Here is a 24,022-nt window from a genome sequence, read left to right as displayed (position 1 = left end):
GGCTTGAGAGTTTGGGCCGGGTACTGGAATAGCACTGTATATGGATACAATATTAAAATAAATTACAATGTTGTTTGCCAGCACTTCAGCATTGCAACCATGTACCAGGAAAGGTAATTTTGTTTTTGAAGCAAACTCATTTATCATTTTCTGAGGAATCGTGGTGTGTGTGTGTGGGTGTGTCTGTGTGTGTCTTACATGCCAGCTGGCCCACCCCATGGCTGATAGTGTGTATGCCATGCATTCTGGGAGGAAGGTTACAGGGTCACAGGGCCAGCGGGTCGCAGGGAGTGCACTGTGTGCTGAGAGGAAACAGACCTAATCTCAGAAAGGCTGGCAGCTTCCTGCTCTGAGTGGAGGGTACACAGAGGACACTGTCTTAGCTCTGGATACCCAGTGAGTGAGTTTACACTGTAATTCAATCAGGATTAGTCCAATCACTCACACACTCTAATAATAGTGAAGGGGAGGAGGCCAGGCTGAGCTTCAAGTAACTATCTCCTCAGTATGTGTTTAGATCCAGACATGGTTCTTTCTTGGTCTGGCCATGTCTTGTTCTTCCTATGTAGTTTCTCTGAGGAAACTTGGATATAATTAACTTTTATATTACACAGCAAAATGGTTTTACAAGGTTTTACTGTGTAAGAAGTGCATCCAAACTTGTCAGCAGTACAGAAATGTGGATCTGTTACAAACATGTGTAAATTATTAAAAAAATAAACATAGCATAAACAGGCCCGTTATTTTAAGTGGTTTATTTTTTAGCATTTTTCAGCAGAAAAAAATGAAGGTAGAAGATTTAATTGATTGAATTTGCATGCAGATTTCATTTGTCAATCGCATTTATGTTTTCTCACACATATTTGGTGTTGTAACAGCAATCAAGAAAAAAATCGCTTAACAGGATAATAAAATAGTAACAACAACTTGATTTGTTTATGCACATTTGTGCATTTTCTGTGTGTTTGAGGACCCGCAGGATATGAACCCTCACTTCGAGGTTAAAGGGGCGGGGTCAGGTTTGAGGGCTGGAGGTCAGGGTTAGAAGTGAAGTCCAGGGAGATAGCTTTTCAGGCCAAATCAGGATGTGGAGAGAGTGACTCTACAGCTCTGTGGATAAGCCCCAAGTGTTAGAGTAAATGCTGCCCAATCAGCTGTCAAAATGTTGCTACAGGACAATTCTGAAAAACCCCAGATTACTTTCAATAACAAACATTTTTCCCCTATTGTAAATCATTCTGCAGTAATTGGAGATGGTGGCCGCCAGTGGTGGATTAGTATCAAACTACTGATATACAAATACTAACACTTGTATCCATAGGATTAATACAATGAAGTTGATCAATCCCAATCGGATCATGTTCTAACCACATGAACATGTTTCTGGCTTCTCTGCTAGTGTTTTTTTAGACAATTTTTTAGAAAATTAGACAATCACTGTCTGTTCAGAAATGTCACACTGTAAACATTTATCCACCACCAAAAACAGCCTTGTTTCACATGCATCTGATTAAGTGATTAACAGTAAAAAGGAATACTGTACGGAATGTTTGACAATTCAGAAGTGGCTGAATTCAGTTGTATTCAGCTCTAAAGCATGGCACATGACGCCCCTCTTATAAACGATAATGAAGTGTTTTGTTTTGGCAATTACAGCCCTGGTATAACTTGGTATTGCATCAAACCCAAATTTTGTAATCTTTCCCACTCACAGTGGTGGCCTACCAGGCTATGGGTTTCAGTTGCTGGTTTTTACTTCCGTTTTTTGTTTTAGTTGTTTTTTGTTTTTTTTTAACTTCCTTTACTTTATTTTATGTAACTTCTAATAAAATATTTAATAGGAAATGGGACTTATCTGCTTTCACTTTTCTCTATTGCTTGTCATTCCTATCAATGAAGTGCTGTCATCATAAACTAAATAACCAGATGGGCAGGTTTGTTTTGGCTGATTCAATGAATTAAAATAACAAATAATCTTAAAGGTACTCCACTGACTTTGTTTTCAGTTGCTACAGGGTCTAGTAAGACTCAAAACAAATTTACACCATAGGCCACTCCTTACCATTCTTTGCCCCTCCCATCCTGACCTGTTTCCAAATTAAGGGGCTATTCGCATCACTTCATTTTCACACTCAAGGTTATTATTTTAAATGCAGACCTGTTGCAAGCAAGCTCAATATAGAGAGCAACGCAGTCGCATATGGAAATACATTAAAGCCAAAAGTTTTGAGAGTGCATAAACCTAAATTCAGAAGCTACTCAGTTTGCAGATCATTATTTGAGAGTGAGCAGGCACAGATTTGAGCAAGCAGAGTCACATTTGAGTGCTGGGGAGAACATAATTATGAGTGTAACAGATGATCTCAGGGAGCAACATGCTCAGCAAAATTCAAAGGTGCTTGTGGTTTCTTTTGTCGTAGGTAATATGAGAGCAGAATGTCACATGTTTGATTTTACCTGGAAATTAATGGCCATCCAGTTAAAACCCCTCCTTCTGCTTTTGTTTTTTAAAAACTACTATGTGGAAACAAAGAGTGTCATAATTTCTTTTTAATCCTAAAAATTGAAATGTATTGACACTAATGCCCATTTCCAATATACAGTTTAGGTAATACTACTTGACTTGACTCTGTTTTGGTTATTTTCCATTCCAAGTGAGTACCACCTCTATGTGGGCGGGGCCTTCATAGCACAGCGGCGCGAAACTGCAGTGACGCCACAAAGCACAGAAACGTTCGCAAACTGCAAACTGATTAGCTCCCAGAATTGGGTTTGTGCGCTCTCAAAACATCTGGCTTTGATATACTTCCACCGTCACAACACACCCATCTTTCCATGCGTGTCTACATCACAAAGATGAACTTAACTTTTCAAAATGTAGCAAACACCTCAAGTCATGTGAAAAACACCAACCAATCCGCTTCTTCGTTCTTGAAGGATATGGTGCGGTTAAGTACGGGGTTTGTTTCTGAAAAGCATTTTTGTTACTGGAAATCCATTTATATCCTGTAACTACATCCTCATCATCATGCAGTGCATAGCTCATGGTAACTTGGCAACACCCGATGCCACATGAGTGCTAGATATCGAGGAAGAAGGATCAAGCGTCGCAGCTGGCGTTTTCTACACGTTTTAGACGTGATATGTGAACAGACTCTAATTCAATACAAAGCTAAAATCATGACTGTGCTAAGCCATAAAAACATGTTAGCTCTAGACAGAGACAAAAGAACACCACATCCTGTGGCTGCTTTTAACGCGCACCATCTCGACAAGCTGATGTTAACCCTGGGTTTTGCTCTTTTTTTGTTCCACTCTTAGGCCTCTTTCATCATTCTGACTTGCAGCTACAGACAGCTCCTCCATGGCTGGCTGTTCAAAATGTCTACTCGTGGTTCGGAAAATGCTATTTAAAACTTTTCTAGGTGGCAGGTGGGCTAATTTGTGGATCATATTTTTGAAACACAGAGCAGAGAATCTGGAATGACAGAGGCGCTTTAGGTAGCAAAGTGCCAGGGCTGTAGTAAAGCATGAGATACACAACATCCTGTCCATTTAAAATCTAATGCGTCTTTAAGGTTTATATTACCATCCACCATCCAAGGGGAAAATACATTTTGTAAAAATTGTAAACGGGAAATTACCCTCAATACCCTAATCCAAAAAGTGATATAAACATCTAAAGAAATGTAATAGCAACATCTCTATCGGTTGTAAAATCTCAACCAATCATTTCATCATGTTGGTTCTGTGGGCGTGTCAGTAAGTGAGCTGTTCACAGGGGAAATGTCACTGCTGTTGATTCACTGCACCTCTGTCATTCCTCTATCAGCATGGATATGTCATGTGAAAATAGTATCTTATCTGGCTAACCATAATAACCAATATCAGATCACATACTCATAACCTCATGACAATCATTTTTCCTCTCACCATCAAATTCTTATGTGGTTTACATTTATCAGGAGGTAATCGCCCAGTTGCAAAGAAAATAAAATGGCAGTTTCCAGGAGTTTTCTTTGTTGATTTGCTACTCAGAATTTCAGCTCCAGTGCCAAATGATATCATTCAATGTTGAAGTGTGTTAGAACTGACCCTTGTTTTACAAAAGCCACTCTTGCTTTTAAGCTGTGTCTGCAAAAAACAGTGTCTGTGTTTCCTCCAAACTCAGCACTAAAAACACTTCCAAGAGCTGAAGCGAACCAGCAGTTAGATTTTGAAAGAAATCTGCTTTTTCAGAGGCGTGACTGCACCCAGTGCATCGTGGAGAAGTCCTAATGTCTAAACACACATCCTCACTTGCCTTTTTATGACCTACAAAGCTGGTTTTGAGCTTGAGTGGTATAACATACAGTTCAAATTCTCTACAGATGATTACTAGACCTGCATAAAAGCCTGCTGAATGAGGAAATGTATACTGAATTACCATTTAGTGATTTGGGTGGATCGCTGTAGAACTCAGCTCATATAAGACAAAACTAATCCAACGTGGGAGCCTCACAGCCATTGTTTGGGTTCATCTCCACGTCTAATTACGTTCAACAGTGGAAGAATAGCTTGGCCTCAGGAAAAACAGAAAAGAACTAACTCCAGCATGACGAAGCCTAGAGGAAAACAACCTGGGGCAAAATAATACCTTACAAATGAGTAACAACTTTTAGAGACTGGTGGGTGTACGAGTGCTGTCAGTTACATTGATAGAAGTTGCAGAACACTTTGGCAGGGTAGCACTTTGGGTCGTGTAATTACAGAATTACTACATAATGAGAGTCATTTGTACTAATCACATGGGCCATGTTGACTCTGGGAACAGCCTCGGTGAAGCAGGAGGTCAGACAAGAGAAGGTGGAGAGCAGAAACATGCAGGTGCACCATTAAAGCAGCAGAGAACAACCAAAATTGTTTCCCTGCTCCCTACTGATGTCCCGTCTTTGCTCTCTACTGCTGTCGCTATAAATAATTCTCTGTTCTGTTTATCAGTCAGTGTTTGAACCTCTCTGTCCAGCTTTATATCGGAGACTTAAGCTGGCTAAATCCTAAAACCATGTCCACACTAGTGTTTTGGGACATTTTGTAAATATCTTCACCGATACTGAAATGCCTGAACATTAGGAAAAGAACATCTCTACCACCTATCAAGTTTTCATTGCATCTAGGATCTGATTCTCTCTTGCATTCTGCGATTACCTGAAATGTTTTTATCCACATTACCCATGCAGCTACACAGTTGTTAATGTCTGTCTGTTGTAACATTAGTCCACAGACCGAAATGTTTCAGCAACTGTTTGAGTGATTGCTTTGAAATTTGATGGTCTTCAGGGAAGAAATCCTGCAGACCCAATCCTTTGGTGACTTTTCATCTGTCATCATTAGGTCGACATTTGTGGTTTTTGGCACAGATATCCATGGCTTTGGTGATAATATGACTTTTTCTTAAGCAGATCAGTCTTCTTAACCAGACCATCTTCTAAATGCATTGGATTAAGATGAGTTATCAAAGAAGTAGGGTAGAGTGAGCAGGAAGATATGACTTTAAAGAACTGTTACTGTTTTCCCAAAGCTGTGTTGTCCCTTTCCACTCAAGTCAAGATCAACATTTTTAGAAGCATCCATTTCAGGAGATCATTTTTAAAAATGCTTCCTGATGGGGTTCCAAAATTTCAGTCCAATCCAGAACAGACATAGCTGGCATGGACATAAACATAAACCCTGCATCCTTATTCACTTTTCCTATCCCTTTCTTACATACTTCTCCCATCTCTTCCTTCATTTTACCCCAAGCATGAGCCAGAGGAGCAGTTTGAAACGGGTGGGCAGCAGCCGGGCTGAAGTGCTTCCTGTAGGGCCTGTGGACAGGAGGAACGGCTGCTGGCCCTCGGCCTTCACGGGTGGAAAGTATGTGTCGTAGGCTATGCTCCCACCTCCCACCTCCCAGCCTGGGAACGGAAGCTGGGAGCCGCCAGGGAAAACAAGCAGACAATCAGGTAGGGCCTATAAGCTGGGAGAAAGAAAGAGAGGATAGGAGGGGAGGCGGAGCTGCTGGATACGTCAGGTCCTGAAAGACTCTGAAGCTCTAGGAAAAGCATACAGATGTAATGGGGTTCGGGATGGAGGCTTTGTTTATATGTTTGTGTGAGCATTTCCTCATCCATCAAAGAAAGTGAAAGGATGTGTGTGTTTTCAGAAGGATAGGCACACATAGCGTGTGTATGTGTCTGTATGTCGCACACGCATGTGCATCACTGAAACATAATCCGATATTAAACTTCAGCGTGTTTGTACAGCGTGTCTGGGTTAGTGTGGGTGTGTGAGAAAGTTGCCTACTGTGTATGTGCATGCATCTATGTGTGTGTGTTGTGTGTTTGGTTAAGGACAGTGGCCAGCAGGGGACAGGGTGGGTTCAGGGCAGGGGAGAGGGGATGCCTAAAGGGAGGAAGATTGTGGTGTTCAGTTTCTACAAGGGGGGCCCTGTTGGGCTGCACGTAACACAATGTGTGTGTGTGTCTGTGTGTGTGTGTGTATGTGTGTGGTGGAGGGGTGGGGGGATACACTCACTTTCTCTCTCTCTCTCTCTCTTACACACTGTCTCTTACAACAAGTGAATGAAAGAGAGCTGCAGCATTTCACTGTAAATGAGCAGGAGAATGAATGAGGGAAATTTCCCTCTAATGGTATTTTTGAATGGCTTTTGAAGTGAACGAGCGGCAGAAATGGAAAAGACTGAAACATTTTTGTTGGCCTGTTCCTGCGCACATTAAAGGGCTACTAATAAAAGTCCTGGTCAATCATTTATAGCATATTAAAAATGCAAAACATAATGATACAGCCAACAAATTCAATCATGTCTGCGTGTGACCCACATTCACTTTTGGTTTTACATCACATGTATTTTTTTTTTAAATAAGTTAATAAATTTCAAATCAGATTCTTGCTCACTTTCATCCCACATTAAACTGATCAAGATTTTTTTTTTAAGATGGACTGTCCTCATAGCAGTGGAGGAATTGTGATCTGCCTTTATTCCATTATAAATGCAAGGAGCAGACCGGCATGAGTTTCAAGTGGATCAAAACAACTTATTTAATTTTATACTTTGTTTCCCTTAAAAATGTTTTGTTATTTCTTTCAAACTTTTAATATATTAAAAATTATTTGGAAATTAAATCTTATTTGTATCTATTATTAAAGTCCATTCTTCACCAGTGAAATTGTAGTTAACAAAACAATCTTATTACAGTGTTTATTTAGTAGCTATTCTGTATCTTTCAAACATATCACACAATCTTCCTAAACAATGGTGTAATGGAACTGTGGATGCTCATGTTTCAAATTTGTCTGCAAACTTGTTGTCCAGTCAACTCAAAAATTGACCCTGAAAATTCATTTGGGACCTTAGAAACATCTGTTCTTTTATTTCTTGTTTTGAATAATTGTGATGGATTTCTAGGCATTTAAAATTGACGTGTATCTGAAATTAGTTCATCGTTTAGGAAGTTAAAGTTAACATCTTATGATGATTCTCATAGTGTAAGAACAGGGGCTTGTATTAAGATTATACTTTATGTTATTTATGTATATATAATTATATAATTGGGGGCAGTCGTGGGTTTGAGTCTCAGGACCGGCAGGAATTGTTGGTGGGTGAATACCCAGCGCCTTCTCCACCTTCAATACCACGACTGTGGTGAGAGGCACACCGCTGTGTTCACTGCCGTGTTTGTGCACCTTGGGTTAAATGCAGAACACATATTCTGAATATGGGTCACCATACTTGACCACAAATTCACTTTCACTTAATAATTATGTTGAGCATTTTTGACAGTACTGTGGCAAGATGGTATAAGGAGAGCATTTTTTGTTTAGATGTGATTAGGTGTGATACATATTCTTAGCGAATGTGTACAGGTTAAACACCAACCTTGAGCAGTGTGAACTGCTCACCGGCACTCCACGCTAATGAGTTTAAAAGACCTGTCAGCTCTAATAACTCTCCAGTCTGAGTGCTGACACTGAGCAGAATACACAGTATGGAAACGGAAACACATAACGTCCATGTCAGGTTACAACAAACACTACAGTTGTATAGAAGATGACAAATTCTGTCCTCTCTTTTTGTCTGTAACAGCAACCCTGTGTCCTTTCATTAGTTTGAAGTGGCCCAAAAACACTGAGCATGCTCGAGGGCTCATTATGGTCACATTTGGCCATAAATCTGTCATATATTTCCTCCCAGTAGTGATACTGTTTTTAAGACAGCCCTTAATGCTGATCATATTGCAGAAAACTGAGTTTGTGACTACAGGCTTGTAAGGAGATCAGTGGTTCATGAGCCAAAATGGAGTCATAAGTGATGATAACTGATATAAGCAGACACAGCTTCACTTTTCCAACTACAGTGGGTTCACTTGCTCTGCACCTGCTAACTGTGAGCAATCATAATCAGATCAGCAGTTGTGACTGGTTTGGATCATTTGCAAACTTTGAGGAATAGAGTTTTCAAAGCAATGAATAGTGAGGTCACTGTATCCTGTGCAGTGCTGTGAGTCATGTTACAGTATTTGCTAGCTATTCTCTTCAGCGGCGGGTTGTTTACCTTTTCTCTTTTTATACTAACTCTGTGGAAATAAGTGAATGACACACAACAATAAACCAATTATACTGTGGTATGGGATGACATACTTAGTGTTGTCATGTTTATTAGCATTTCATTTTCTCGCTCTGCCTGTTTTGTATACACCACTGTATCTGCATGGTTGCCTTTCTCTCTGTGTTTGGTACGTGCTCCCGTTACTGTCCCAGGCCACAGTGGGACTCCAGTGATTGACGAGTTGAGAGAGGGGCAAGATGAGACAGATGGAGAGGACAGGGAGGTGTGGACGTGACATCCCCAGCTGGTTTGTGACATCACTCCAGCAGGGACAGGAAATAGGGGACTTGGGAAGATAGGGTACAGTGGGTGACATCAGGACTCTGTCTGGGTCTCTTGGTCTTCCAGCTGGGTAAACCAGACAGCAAGAGACTCACCGACGATAATGCCATGTGTTTCCTCCTGCAGTCTCCCCTTTATCTAACACGCTCTTTTAAGTGTGTGTGTATATTTTTGTTTGTCTGTGTGTCTGCTCCCTATCCGCTCACTCTGACCTCGCATTTCTGTTGAATGTGATCAAACAGCACTGACCCCCTGCTGACTAGACACACATATACATGTGCACATGAGGAGTTTGCCCTTTTCTTTCTAAGGACAGAGTCGAACCACCTGTTTCAGGCCCTATTGCCACTAGAGGGGCCCCAAACAAATTGTGAATTCTTCTCGGATTTTGTCATAATTTGTGTTTAGAGAACAAATGAATGATTTTTTTTTTTTTGTATAAACCATAACATTGATTCCCTTTATAATTAAATCTAAACTAACTCAAAGCTAAAACTAAGTTAAGCCTGTCTACATTTAATTGTATCTGTTCTCAGATTAATACAGATACAAATCTTAGATGTTACTGTAGATGTTGAAGTTGTCATTTTACTTGGTTGGGTGAAGTCTGTGGTGTGGCTGAGATGTCTGAGTTACTGTAATAGCAACTGGTTAGCTGTTGACTGTCACCTGATTGACTGTACAACATAGCTGTGACTGTAAGTGCCTCCAAAGATGCTGACTGGTTCAAAATTAAATTTGCCACCCACTCCCTATGACAGACCATGTGATTCCTCTAAACTGTTCTTACAAAACTTGAACATGCAGTAAACGTGTCAGAAGGCCATCAGTTTTTTGCCTCAGCTGTTTGGAATCCTGAACTGTGCAGGTGGAAAACTAACTAATAACTAAATATAATTTTGTTAGATCAAGCACAACTTTTTCGAATATTTCATATTAGCGGTGCCCATGATAATGTGTGTTTGAACAGTGATGCAGTGATGCAATCAATCACAGTAAAAGTAAAAAGAAAAAAAAAACCTATACTCAGGGAACAGACATATGCAGCTTGGTCTCTTGTTTTATCGAGCACACACACACACACACACACACACACACACACATACATAATATTGTTCTTTAAATTCATTTTTGTGACTACAGGGAGAGAGAGAGCAAGTGTGAGAGAGCGGGCTGCCAGTCACACTGAGTGGTTGGCTTTTGGTTTGCACATCTCCGCTTTGAATGTGAAACACATGTTAATGTGTGGGTGGGAGTCAAGAGAATAGAGGAGAGGGTATCCATGTCTCAATATGAAAACGCCCTGTCTGTCCATCTGCAGGAACATTTAGAAAGACTTGCACACCAGCAGACCTTTTTTCCATCCTCTCTCTCTCTCTCTTCAGTCTTGTGCTCTTGTTATCTTTGATCTCCAAGCTCAGATTCTTTTCTGTATAAAATTCAGTTTGAAAGAAACTTGGAAAAAAAAAAACTGTGTTTCACTGCATTTGTGAATGTTTGTGCCTGTGTAATGTTCCCATTTTCACCATACTATCTCTGTTTGTTTAGGTGTGTAAATGTTTGCGCTATGAGCTCCACTATCTGTCATGTGGTATAAGATTTCTCCAGTGTGTGTCCTATTATGTGGGTACCATATGTGTTTGAGAGACGTGGGACTGCGGGGTTGAATGTGCAAGAGGGGGCTGAGTGCATGGCAGCCCCCTGCCTGCCCCCCTCAGTGCTCTGGTGTGTGTCTCGGGGCTCTGCAGTGGGTTTATGATGTCTGGCAGAGAGTGCAGATGGCAGGAGCGAGAGAAAACGGGGAGGGAGGGAGGGAGGGAGGGAGAGAGAGGTGTGCGGTTGCATTAATATGGTCTGCATTTCTCGTTAGCACTAATCAGGGGCTTCCTGTACCGAGAGGAGCATGAGTTCACCTTCGCAAGTCCCCCAGCACTACACATGTATGGTATATACACACACATAGACACATGTAGACACATGCGTGTGCACTTTCAGGAAACAATGCACACCAACAGGGCACTCACATGCACACACACCTGGACCCTCCCCTTCGATCCTACTGGCCCCCTCCCATCTCTTGCTTCCTTCTCACTCTGTGTAGGTCCATCGAAGTCTGTTTCTGCCCACTCACCCTGACCACCTATCTCCCCCTACCCCTCTGTTTGTTTGGCTGCTCATGCTCTGAAACTATCCATAAAATGAGTTGGAAGAAACTGCAAGCAACTGAAAGTAGAGCTTTTTCCATTCTGGAGGTGACTTACCATATGCTCCGAGTCACGTGAGAGCATGATCGAGAGTTCACTCTCCCTCAGAAACGCCCCTGTCCCAACGTGAACTCTGAGAGGTCATGAACTTCAGCTGGAGCGCAGAGGAACTGGCACTCAGGGTGGAGATCGACAAAGAGGCTAGCTGGCATAAAGGCAGCACAGATGACATCCTGGAATGTGGAGCACAATGATGCACTCATGAGCAGTAAATCACTTGCTGACATTGGCATACTGCTGAAAAAAAAAAGCACCTAAGCCTGACAGGAACCAAGTCATCTGCACGCGCTCTAAAGTGTGTAATACCATCTGTGAGCGTTTAGCAGCTAGAAAGACTGTGTGGCCATGATGGCATGTGAAATCTTTGGGCAAAAACAATAGAAACAAGATTCCACAATGAAAATGTCATAAATGCCCTCGCCCCTTTTCTTCTTCCTTCTTCCAGTCCTTCCTCTCCTTTTTCCCAACTTTAAGAGAGCCTAGGGGTAAGATAAATTAATGTATTTAAGATGTGGAAATCAGATATTGAAATCTTTGCCCTCACAATCCTCCCCCTTCTTCCCCTGCTTCTCCCTAAGCCCCCAGCCTCTCTTTCACCCCTTCTCCCTGCACTGCTGCTCTCTTTAATAGAGTTTAATAGTGCAGAAGGACACAGTGTGATAGATAGACTGAGAGAAACAAAGATTGGGTTCTCTTTTTTTTAAAAACTCCTTTTTTTCATAGCGTACATTTTGTGTCAACCCTTTTTTACTGTGCCCTGGGCTTTGCAATTGATAGCCTCCTCAAAATTCAACCACCATCCCTGTTCCTTTCCTCCTTCTCTTCTTCTCCACACACCTTCCCACCCCACTGAACCCTGGCCAGCCACAGCTGCCTGGCCAGATGTGAAAGAGAGAGAAAAGGAGGAGAAGGAGAGATGGAGGACAGGGAGAGAACACCTCCTGCAGGCAATGAGGCTTGCATGGAGAAGGAAGAGATAGAGAAACAGGGAGAGGGAAATTTGCAAAGAGAAGATATATTCATAAAGGAAAAGTTGCATAGCTGGGAATCTAATGTGGGAGCAAAACTACGGCACAAATTAATCGTCTTTACACAGTACCTGGCCTTTTCATTAGAGACCACCTACCCAGTCAACACTAGGCCTCACTGTGGTCAGTCACACGCTGCTGAATTCCATAATTATTGCAGCTTCACACTTCTCACACGTAGATCACTGCAAAAGACCAAAATAAGAATGAAAGCCTTCTAAAAGTGTGTAGAACAGAGCAGTCTACAGCATTTTGTTGCAGCATTGGCAGGTTAGTCGAGTCACTATGTATCCAGGTTCTCTATGGGCAGCGCTGATTTATGTAGCAGCTCGGCACTCTAAGCCCCAAGTCCGCACTCACACCGTACTCTTGGGGGCTGTCTGATTAGAGATGGGGGAGAGAAACCATACACTCACACACCCCACCATTTGGTTCTCATTATACACATGTGCATGCACACCCAGAACACACACATCCCCTCACTCATGCACATATGAGCATGCGTGCACACACGCACACACAATGATGCAGATGCAGTATTGTGCAATCTCAAATATGCGGTGCCATTCTTAATTTACCTATGTGTTGTGAAACTGGCCATTGGCAGCATTGCATAAAAATAGCAATAGTAAAATGAAAGAGCAATACTGTTAGGAAAGAAAGTAACACACAATATTTATGATGCATTTTTGACAGTATTCCTGATATAAAATCACAAACTGCTCTGATATCTCCCTGTTCTCAGTGTCCTTTTCTCTTTACAGCACTGTGCTCTGTCCAACAAAAGCAATAACATATTGTAGGCTACAGTCTAGGCTCTCTGTCTGTAGAAAAGAATACGTTTATTTTCTACATGCTCCCGCTCACATTGGTAGATTGTTTGGAAGGTGACATCAATCTGATAGCATCAACCCAAAGGCCAATTTTGCGCATTTTCAAAAATGAAAAACTAGTACAGGATGTTACCCCATGCTGTTTAACACAAGTGTTAATATGAGTGGACTGTAAACACTCGGCTGTAATCACAGAACACAGCATGTGGTTGCTTTGACCGCAATGAAATGAGGAGATGTATGAGTTAGAGGTAAAACTGCCTGAAGGGTGCAAGGCTAATTTACAACACAGAATGTTGTTTTTAACAGCTGACCAATGTGTGACAACTCAGACAGGGCATGTGTGGTCCAGCAGAGCCTCTTCTGTCTTGTGTATCATGGACCATTTGCAGCATATCATTAAAACCATGCTAAAAATGTTTTCTCTGAGCACTTCTAGTCTTATCCATAGGGTGTTTCCAGGATGGCCTGTTGATGCTTTCAGTCCAGAGTCTGGTTGGGATGTCTCCCCCTCAGGGGTCTTGCCCCACTGCGACCATCCCAGACAATCCACCCCAGGCTCAGGCCCCGACACCTTACCCCAAGTGACATCAGGCCCCAGCAATGGCCGGAAACACATTACACACGTAACTTCACCGCACTGTGCCCCTCAACAGGTCAAGGACGTAACACTGGAGCTCTAATGGGTAAACCAGATGCACACATAGACAAACAAACCCATATATACTAGACACACACTATGTATGTACAATAAAGACAGCACATCACAGCTACGCACTCCCACTTCTTCAATGGTGGAAAAATTAATCATATAAAGTGAACAATAAGCTCTTATCAGATGCGTTTTCTTTCCACAAAACACATATATCATAATTAAAGTTTTCAAGAAATTCACCCCCGTTTTGTTCATCTGTCCATCAAAGACACTATAGAATAGTAAATCTTGAATTTAAATAGATTTAATGTATTTTTTAAAATCATCAATGTACAAATATTTCAGCCTGAAACACATTGCCTAAGATTCTATTAGTAAATCCTGCACTGACACATGAACAGCCACATCTGTTACTGTTGCTAGGACAAAGTTTGTGTGTGTGTGTCTGTGTGTGTGTTTTTTTTTTTTTTTTTTTTTTTTTAGTGTAACAAAGCACCTGCTTAGAGGGTTGCCATCCTTTCAGCCGTGGTCCCCAGTGATCATGTTCAAGTGTGAAAAGAACAATGGGGTGGACAAAAGTGGATGAGAGGATTCTGTAGGGGACGTAGTGGAGACAGATCACGCTCTCTCTCTGAGGGGGTGTCGCTGTCTGACAGGAAGTGTAGGTCAGCGCTGGACGTGTGTGTGTATATGTGTGTGTATGTCTGTCTGACTGTGCAGCCAGGACCACACCAGCAGGTCAGGGCTGTACGGCCAGCAGGAAATGGCCCAAAACATGCACATGAAGAATTAACCCCTTGTGTACCATTTCACCTTCTCATCTGATGTTCTTATCTTGCCCATAGCTCTTATCGGTTCTAATATCAGAAGAGATTTGTTGAAAGCGATTCTGTTTGTATCTATTCAATTGCCAAAAGCAAGCAAGTACATTCTTTTCCTTAGGGATATAAAAACATTTGTGGGTGTGTTTAGGAGGAACATTATCAGAACAACAATGATGCTCTGGCTGCATAATGATGTAATTCTTGGAAATGGATGAAGTAACAGGCTGTATACGTGAGCATCCAAATACACGTAAGAATATTTGGAATACTTCAGCGGAGGTGCTCTAAATTTAGATCCCCCTTGACTTTCCCTCGCTCCCTCCCAACACTTCTGCCTTCCAGTCTAAAACAATGGACCCCCTATGTCCCTCCTCCATCCTCCCCCACCCAACACACACTTCTTGTGCCATTATTGGATTTTGCTGCCTCTCCCTGTTTAGGTGTGCATATGTGTGTGTGCTTGGAGTCCATCTGGCCTCTGGAGTCCCATAAGGAAGAGCTGAATGTTAACGGCTTCTGTACTCACTTTGCAATGTTGTTTCCGTGGCGAAAGGGACACTCTGCCTCGGTAGACAGGAAGTGACTCTCGGGGGCGAAGTAATTCTCAGACGACTGGCCCTGACTGTCGTTAAGGGGGCAAAAGTATGCCATTAGAACCCAGCGTAGGACATTTTTGGACAGGATATTTCTGCCTGTCAGCAGACACGTTTACACTTTCATTGACCTATTAACTCATCAGGTTATGTAAGCAGCACTCCGACTATCCAAATGCACAGTGCACTTTTTGTGCCTATCTGCGTGTCTTCATGCTGCTGCCACTCTAAGGGCATGCTTGTCTAGAGTAGCGCACACACAGGAGCTGATGGGGTGATCTGAGGTTCATCCTGTTTTGATGTGGAACTGCAACCTTGAAACATGTCATTTTCCTGAAATGTCTTGGTAAAAAAATATGGCTGTTATCAATAGAGTTTGTGAGAAAGCCTCGCTGGCAGCTCATTAGTTCGTCCTTTCTTTCCGTCTTTCTCCCCTCAACTTGTTACATTTATTACAGTTTACTCCCTTAAAGGAATGTTTTAACATTTTGAGAAATGCACATTTTTGCTTTTTTGATGGGAGTGGGATGTCTGTTCAGTTTAGCATGAAAGCTGGAAAGAGAGAAACCTTTCATACCGATGTATTTCCATATTTGCAAAAAATCTGATGAGTTTTACAGGAGGTATTGATAGTTTTTTTTTTTTGTTGTTGTTGTTTTTTTGCCCTTTAGGCATTGCTAGCCTAACAGCTTTGTTTAGTTTTATGCAAAGCTACACTAACCTGTTGCTGGCTGTTGCTTCATATATATTTTGCAGGTATGGCTCTTGTATCTGCTAAACAAACTCTTACCAAAAAAATTGAATAAGCATAATACCCAAAATATCACACACTATATTAGCTATTTTAGCTTTTGTTACAGCTGTTTATATTAGTTTTGAACTATTTTTAGTAAACTATTAAACTATTTTTGATTGGTGCATCATTTTTGAAACATTCTACCACATAGATCTGGGCTGTTTAAGGTTCTGAATGTTCGCACAATATGAGCCTATAATGACTTAAAGGATTTTTTTACGAAGGGTATTCTCCTCTGTAACCGTACTGCCTGCTCTTCCTTCTCCCTTTCTCTTTCATTATATACTTGCTTCTTCTTTCTCCATGTTCTTCACTCACTCAGTGTGCATGAGTCCAAAGCCTGTGTGAGTGTCCATCTCTTCGTGGCAGCATTCCAGTAAAACTGAGCCAGTGAGGGGTCTGTGTCTCACATCCCTCTTCAATCAAACACAAACACATACGTCCGGCCAGCCTGGCCCACGCTATCTTTCCCTGCCTCCTAGTGCCAGATGCACACACCCTGTGCTCTCCCTCTGTTGCTCTGTCCTCCTCCTCTTCCAACATTCTTCCTCTGCCTCCTCTCTCTCCTCTGCTTGCTTTTCCTCCCCCAACCCCCTCCTCCGGTTCAGCACCCCTGTGCATCACATTGTCTCCCGGCTCTTCATCTTTCTCCACTTCCTGTGTCTTGCTCCTTGTGCCCCCTACACCCCCTCCTCCTTCCTACCCCGGTTTTCTGGGCTTCTCTCTCTCCTCGCGACGTGACTTTTAGCACAGACAGTGGGGCCACTGCCAGTAAACTAGGGGCAGAACTGGCTGAAGATGTGCGCTCACTCGCTGTGGTGTCCATGTTCAGATCTGACCGTGACATGCTGCATACGCAGGCAAACGCCTCTGTGCTGTCGTTGCCCTTGACATCCCATGTACATATGGATAGCAAATTAAAGGAATACATCAGCATTGTGGGAAATATGTTAGCTGGCTTCCCTGCCAACATACCAATTTACGGATTAACAAAATGACACGTTAATTACTGATTTTGTTTTATTTTTCATGATGTGCTGGAAGGCATTTTTTTACCCTTGAGCAAAACCAAGCCAGCTATTTCACCCAGTTCCTTTATGCTAAGCAATGCTAACCAGCTGCTGCCTGTAGTTTTTGCACAGACATGAGAATGTTGTCCTCACTCAGCAAGAAAGTTGCTCACACTAGGAGGGATAAGTCAAATGCTATGCCCTTCAAAATCACAATCAACCAAGTTAAATACCTTTGGGAGATTGCTTTTATTACAACGTATTAGACAACAATCTCTATCAATATCATTAAATTATAAAATTAGGGAATATTGTATGAGAGGGTGGTGATTCATTTGTCATCCATGATATGGTTTTCTGTTTCTTTTATCTTGGGTTGATTATTGGACATGTGACTTTTATTTGTCACTGTACAATATGTCTTCATTATTTCATAGTATACATTTATCAACAGGAAGACAGCTGTTTTTCACATTTTCTTTTTCTCCATTAAATACCAATCACAATGTTTATGGCTAATAAGGGCATTGTGCTCATGACTCAGCTGGGAAACACTTTTTTTTAAAGTGTTCATGGGAATGAAAGAGCCCGAGAGCAACAGAGACAACACAAGAAAAAAAGAAACAGAAAGAAAGAAGAGGGGAGACAAGCTGCAGCTGGTACAGGAAGTGAAAATGCTGCCAACGGAGGGCATGAGAGCAATAAACAGAGCGTTCTCACAGGAGACACCGGAGCTCAGTCCACACGCGCAAACACACACACACACACACACACACATAGTGAACCATAGTTGTCTAGATATGTTGTGTGTGTGTGTGCATATGAGTGTGTTTTTTGCGTGTGTTATCAAGAGGCTGACGATGGACACAGAAGATGTTCGGCCCATCTCTCTCTCTGTGTTTACACTCAGTCTAAACAGCAGACCAACCATGTGACTTATGGGCCCCTAATCTACAGCTGGATGACACACATGTCGTCTTCTGAGCTTCAGGCAAGTAGCCTATCCACGCCACATGTACATAGAATTTTCCCTTTGGCTAGCCATAAAGTCTTATCTTAAATTATCTTAATAATGTACCTTTATACATTTAATTATTTGCCTTGCCTTTGAATTAAATGGAGTGTCTTGCTCAAGGGTATGACTGTCATGTGGACAGGAAGAAACCACAGATTAAACCACCAACTTGACAATTAATGAACAACTCACTGTCCCACCTGAGCTACAGCTTTTCTTCCTAAAGTGTTGCTTGATTTCACTGAGACGGAGATAGAGAAATGCCAAATATACAAAAAGACACTTGCTTTCTTCTCACCCCACCCCACCTACACACACCTACACCCACAAACACATACACCAACACCCCCCCCACACACAAAGTGAAAGTGATGAAGCACCTGGTAATGTATTGCACTTGTCAAACCGAACTGAATACTGACAGACTGCTTTTAAGTATGTAACTCCATGCTGAGAAGGTAATGGACACTCTGTTCTTAACAGCTCAGTGACTTTCTCTGTGCTATGACACAAGGAAATGCACACACACACACACACACACACATTTGTACTCAGTCTTTGCTTGACAGTGTGTCAGCAAACACAATTGCATCAAAGTTCCAGCAACAGATCTGGCAATCTCACCTTCACACTTACACATAACACATCTCACTGCCAACACCTTCACATGAAGTCACTCTCATTAAATTAAAGGTCACACAACTTCTATCACCCTAACACAGAAAGACTAAATGTGTATTACAGTAACACAGACTTGCTACAGTAAACTCCTCGCTGAACTCCTTTTTCCACTTCAGCCCTGCAGTATAAAGTCTCTCTACCCTTCCCCTAATAGATAAAGATCTCATATGTGTTCTGTGTGTGTCACCCAGCCAGGCTGGCCATCAGCCCTTCTCCCCCAGAGCCAGGCAACTTTGTCCAGGCTTGTCTGGCCGCTACACTCATCTTTGCTAGTTTTGCAAAACTGATGATGTGAAGTCCCTGTTTGGTTTACGTGTACATTTCCAGCGTCTATGAATGACTAATTCATGAACTTCTTATACCAGTTTCCCTTATCACCATGTGGTCTAGTATGAAATACAAGTTTCAAGGCTACATGAAATGTGATTTGTGTACTGATGCACAGAAAAGGCGTTGTTTTTATATATTTTTTTCATAGTCTTTTATTTTGCATGTTTTTACCCAGTGTAGCATGTGCAGCAGCAGAAATGCATAATTGTGTTAGCAGAGAGAAACAGGATGGGTGTATTTGTCAGGGCAGGTGCCCACATGTTAGTCAATCTGCAGGCAGGAAATTGCACTGGCATAGATACACAAATGCACACATTGCCCACAATATACTGGGTGTATTTTGTCACCCAGGCCCATCAGTTGATGCAATACTTCCTCCTCATGCATTTGTTGACCCTACTCTGCTCACAAACTCTTCAGCTCTCATCTCTCTGATTTCATCTTTGTGAGACAACCAAAACATCCACCACCACCATAATCCTTCTTATCCTCTGAGCAGCATATAAGCTTTCCACCTTGACTAAACTCTCGATTATTTATTTATTATATAATTTACAGAAGCCTATAATATGTAGTTTTACTATTCTTCCTAGGTGTTGACTGACAGCAAAGTTGTCACTTTTGGCTTGTCACTCCCCCAGATCCCTTTATATATTATATTCATGTGACCTTCACTATTTTACCAGGCATTATAGAATAATAAAGTTTGTAATTCCTGTGTCAGTTTTTCAACAGCATGTACCGTTACCATGAGTGGCAGTGACTGGATGATAATTCCCCTGATGATTCTCTTGAGTCATTTGCTTTAAAGACTGTGCTGCTCCGCATGAAGAGTTTGAGTTTGGTTTGTCCCTTCTTTCTTCCTGTAGTTTGAAAGGGCAGTAGAGAGTATGGAGTTTGGTTATGTGGCAGGCCATCATTTTCAGTTTGTTTCTTTGGTCCCTAAAGTGCAAAAGTCTGTAAGTATGATGTTTGTTATATGTTAGATGTGCTTTAGGGAGCGCCTTAATTGTTTTGTTTCTGTTTACTATCAGGGCAAATATTCGGACGCTAATCGCGCTAGCATGTGTGTGTTATCTTCGATGTTACGTTAGTAGCGTGCTAAGCGCTAGCTATTGTTAGCTGCTGAGCAATTCGTGTTTTTAATGCAAACGTTGTTTGTAACACGTATGTTTGTTTGTGTTGCAGTTTCACAGTGTGTTTCCAGTAAACGTCATAAAACGCAAGAGACGCTTCATTGGTGTTCATTGGAGAAACTGTTAGCTATCTGTCAAGTTAGAAGCTAGGAGCGACGCACCACACTAGCGACGACAGAAAAGTGAAAAGACTTACACGCCCACGGGCAGCCCAAGAAGAGCTAACTGAACAGGAAATAGCATATGACATTCAGGATGGATGATATGGATGAAATGCTGGAAACACAGTCGCAATGCTCCAGCATCTCACGTTCCAGTCAGCGTTCTTCAGCTAGTGTTATAGCAACGAAAGCACGGGCAAAGGCAGAGGCCGCACGGACACAAGCATCGTTTGCACAGAGAGAAGCAGACATGATAAAAGCACAGGCCTATATTGAAGAGGAGCAACAAAAGGTTGCAGCTGAAGCTGCTAGGAAGAAAACTGAACTTGCTGCCAACTTACATGCATTAAGGCTGGAAGGAGCAGCTGCAGCAGCCATCGCTGAAGCGGAGGTACTGGAGGCAGCTGCTGAGACTGAAATAGAGAACGTGTGTCCTCAAAACGAGGAAAAGGAGAACGCACACTGTGAACCAATAGCAATCAACAACAAACAAACAACAGTTGACTCTACGTCAGTAGAACCCATAATAGCACCAGCGCACCAGCCACGAATTGACAATGGTGAGACAGCTGTATCTCATATGGGAAAGAAAGGCATAGAGTCGAGAGAGATCAGTGAATACGAGTTCAGTGAGCTACCAGTCTGGCATTCTCCAAATCACTACTCTACTAGCTCTCCCGAGCATGGTTGCACCCAAAGTTTATCCAGGCCGCGCCAGCTACATGGACATCAGCATCACTCAAGTCGACCCACCTTTAGCTACAGAGCTCAGCCTTACGACACCAGCCAGTCACCTCCACAACCAAGTCTCAGAGTAAATGATTCTAGTTCATCTGCTACAACAGACCTGGCTAAATATCTAATACGCAGAGAACTGGTAAGCTCTGGGCTGCTGACGTTTGATGATAAACCAGAGAATTATTGGGCTTGGAAGGCATCCTTTCTTAATACCACTGAAGGCCTGAATTTAACACCAAGAGAGGAACTCGATCTTTTGTGCAAATGGCTAGGGCCGAAATCCTCTGAACAAGCAAAAAGAATAAGAGCGGTTCACATTCACGATGCAACAACAGGTGTTAGTATGGTGTGGCAAAGGCTACAAGACTGCTACGGGTCTACTGAAGCAGTCGAAAATGCACTCTTAAAGAAATTAGACAATTTTCCAAAAATTAGAAACAGAGAAAATCATAAGCTGAGAGAGCTAGGAGACCTCTTATTGGAGCTGGACGCAGCCTGCACAGCTGGATTCTTACCTGGTCTTAAGTATCTAGACACATCTCGAGGCATCACTCCGATCGTTCATAAACTCCCATACCATCTACATGACAAGTGGATCTCAGTGGCATCACGATACAAAGAGGAGCATCACACAGGTTACCCACCCTTCTCCTTCTTTGTAAAGTTTGTGTGCAGCCATGCCAAAACTCTGAACGATCCAAGTTTCGCATCACTTCTTACTGGTGGTCCAAGTGAATCCAAGATGGAGAAACTTATCAAGCCTAATCTCAGAGCGCCAGTATCCGTCAGAAAAACTGAAATTTCTGCGGATTCATTCGGCAGCTATAGCTCCTCAGACAAGGGGATCATCGATCCGGAGAAACAGTGTCCACTGCACGACAAGCCACATCCACTGAAGAAATGTCGTGCTTTTAGAAATAAATCACTGGATGGGAGGAAAGCCTTTCTAAAAGAAAAGAACATTTGCTATAAATGCTGCTCTTCAACTAACCACAAAGCTAAAGACTGTGATGTGAATGTACTATGCAGAGAATGTAACAGCAATAAGCACATTGCTGCATTACACCCAGGGCCACCTCCGTGGAAATCGGAGGACTTGGCAACCCCAGAAGTTCAGGGCGGGGAGCAAATAAACGATGCCCCTCCAGCTGTCATATCAAAATGCATAGAGGTATGTGGGACTATGAACAAATCAAGATCCTGTTCCAAGATCTGTTTAGTCAAAGTTTATCCATCTAAATAGAGAGACAAAGCCATCATGATCTACGTTTTTTTGATGAGCAAAGCAATAAGTCTCTAGCGAAATCAGACTTCTTTGAACTCTTCAACGTCAAGACACATGCTGCAGCTTATACCCTAAAAACATGCTCAGGCATTAAGCAAACAGCAGGACGACGAGCTGATGGTTTCGTTGTGGAGTCGTTAGATGGTCAGGTCACTATTCCTCTTCCCACACTGATAGAGTGTGATAGGCTCCCAGACGACAGGTCGGAAATACCTACACCAGAGGTGGCAAAGCACTATCCTCACCTCAGGAAGATAGCTGACAAAATACCAGCTCTAAACCCAAATGCAGCCATCCTTATTCTTCTCGGTCGAGACATAGCACGGGTTCATAAAGTCAGAGAACACAGAAATGGCCCACACAACACTCCTTACGCGCAGCGTCTCGATCTTGGTTGGGTCATAATAGGAGACGCCTGCTTAGGAGGAGCCCATTTGCCATCCAACATCAGTGTTTATAGGACCTGTGTGCTGAATAATGGCCGCAATTCTCTTTTCAATCCCTGCAACAACAGTTTCTATGTAAAAGACAGGACCAACACAGTGGCATGCAACAGTGGTCCTCCAAACCTTACTGATATGATCGATTTAGATGAAACTGACTGTATCACGAAAGACCTGTTCTGCAGAACAGCATATGACGAAAGGCCCGCCATGTCAATAGACGACAAGGCCTTCTTGGAAATAATGGATAAAGAAGTCTTCATAAATGAGACAAACAGTTGGGTAGCCCCCTTGCCTTTCAAAACAACAAGGAGTAGACTCCCCAACAACCGTGGTCAAGCAGTCAAGCGTCTAACAGCATTGTGTCGAATGTTCGATAAAAGGCCGGACATGAAGGAACACTTTTTTGCCTTCATGAGGAAGATGTTTGAATCAGGTCATGCTGAACCAGCACCACCACTCGACATAGGCCAAGAATGTTGGTACTTACCAAGCTTTGGCGTTTACCATCCACATAAACCAGGTCAGATACGTGTTGTATTTGACTCCAGTGCTAGGCATGATGGCATCTCCCTCAACAACGTCCTGCTGACTGGCCCTGATTTGAACAATTCCCTTCTGGGAGTTCTCCTTCGTTTCCGCAGGGAACAAGTCGCTGTTTCAGCAGACATAGAACAGATGTTCTATTGCTTTGTTGTTCGAGAAGACCACCGAGACTTTCTGCGTTTCCTGTGGTTTGAAGACAGTGATCCTAACAAACCCATCAGAGAATACCGTATGACTGTACATGTGTTTGGCAATAGCCCCTCTCCCGCTATCGCCATATACGGCTTGAGAAGAGCTGTCTTCGCAGGTCAAGACGAATATAGTAAAGAAGCAAAACAATTTGTATTTAAGAACTTTTATGTCGATGATGGTCTTTCCAGTTTTCCCACCGACACCAAAGCCATCAGCATCCTGAAAGAAACAAAACAAATGTTAGCAGACTCAAACATCCGTCTCCACAAAATAGCTTCCAACAGTCCCACAGTAATGGAAGCGTTTCCTTCTGAGGAACGTGCTAAGGAGCTCAAAGATCTGGACCTTGGTGCAGAACCCTTGCCACTGCAACGGAGTTTGGGACTCAATTGGAACTTGGAAAATGACAATTTCACCTTCATTGTTTCTAAAGAAGTAAAACCATTCACAAGGAGAGGAGTTCTTTCAACTGTTAACAGTTTGTACGATCCATTGGGATTTGTAGCGCCCATTACAATGCAAGGCAAAGCATTGCTCAGAGAGCTGTGTTCAGACAACCTAGA

At 42.4% G+C, this 24,022-nt stretch overlaps 1 long non-coding RNA gene across 2 annotated transcripts in view; it reads right to left on the bottom strand.

Annotated features, from left to right (window-relative positions):
- The window catches only part of LOC113145274 (uncharacterized), a 29,646-nt gene extending 14,397 nt beyond the window's left edge, over positions 1-15,249 (bottom strand). Inside the window, exons 1-4 of one of the 2 annotated variants that reach the window (XR_003297228.1) lie at positions 15,060-15,249; positions 12,320-12,406; positions 11,191-11,366; positions 873-1,110 (exon numbers count right to left, since the gene is read on the bottom strand). This is a non-coding gene — a long non-coding RNA (uncharacterized LOC113145274). Of the gene's footprint in view, positions 1-872; positions 1,111-11,190; positions 11,367-12,319; positions 12,407-15,059 lie in introns of those variants that run through there. The other variant, XR_003297226.1, reaches the window with a different exon arrangement.
- Positions 15,250-24,022: the final 8,773 nt, after the last annotated feature.

The sequence above is a fragment of the Mastacembelus armatus genome, chromosome 13, assembly GCF_900324485.2.
Source record: "Mastacembelus armatus chromosome 13, fMasArm1.2, whole genome shotgun sequence".
NCBI classification, from domain to species: domain Eukaryota; kingdom Metazoa; phylum Chordata; class Actinopteri; order Synbranchiformes; family Mastacembelidae; genus Mastacembelus; species Mastacembelus armatus.
This window is presented reverse-complemented; position numbering and strand designations above follow the sequence as displayed.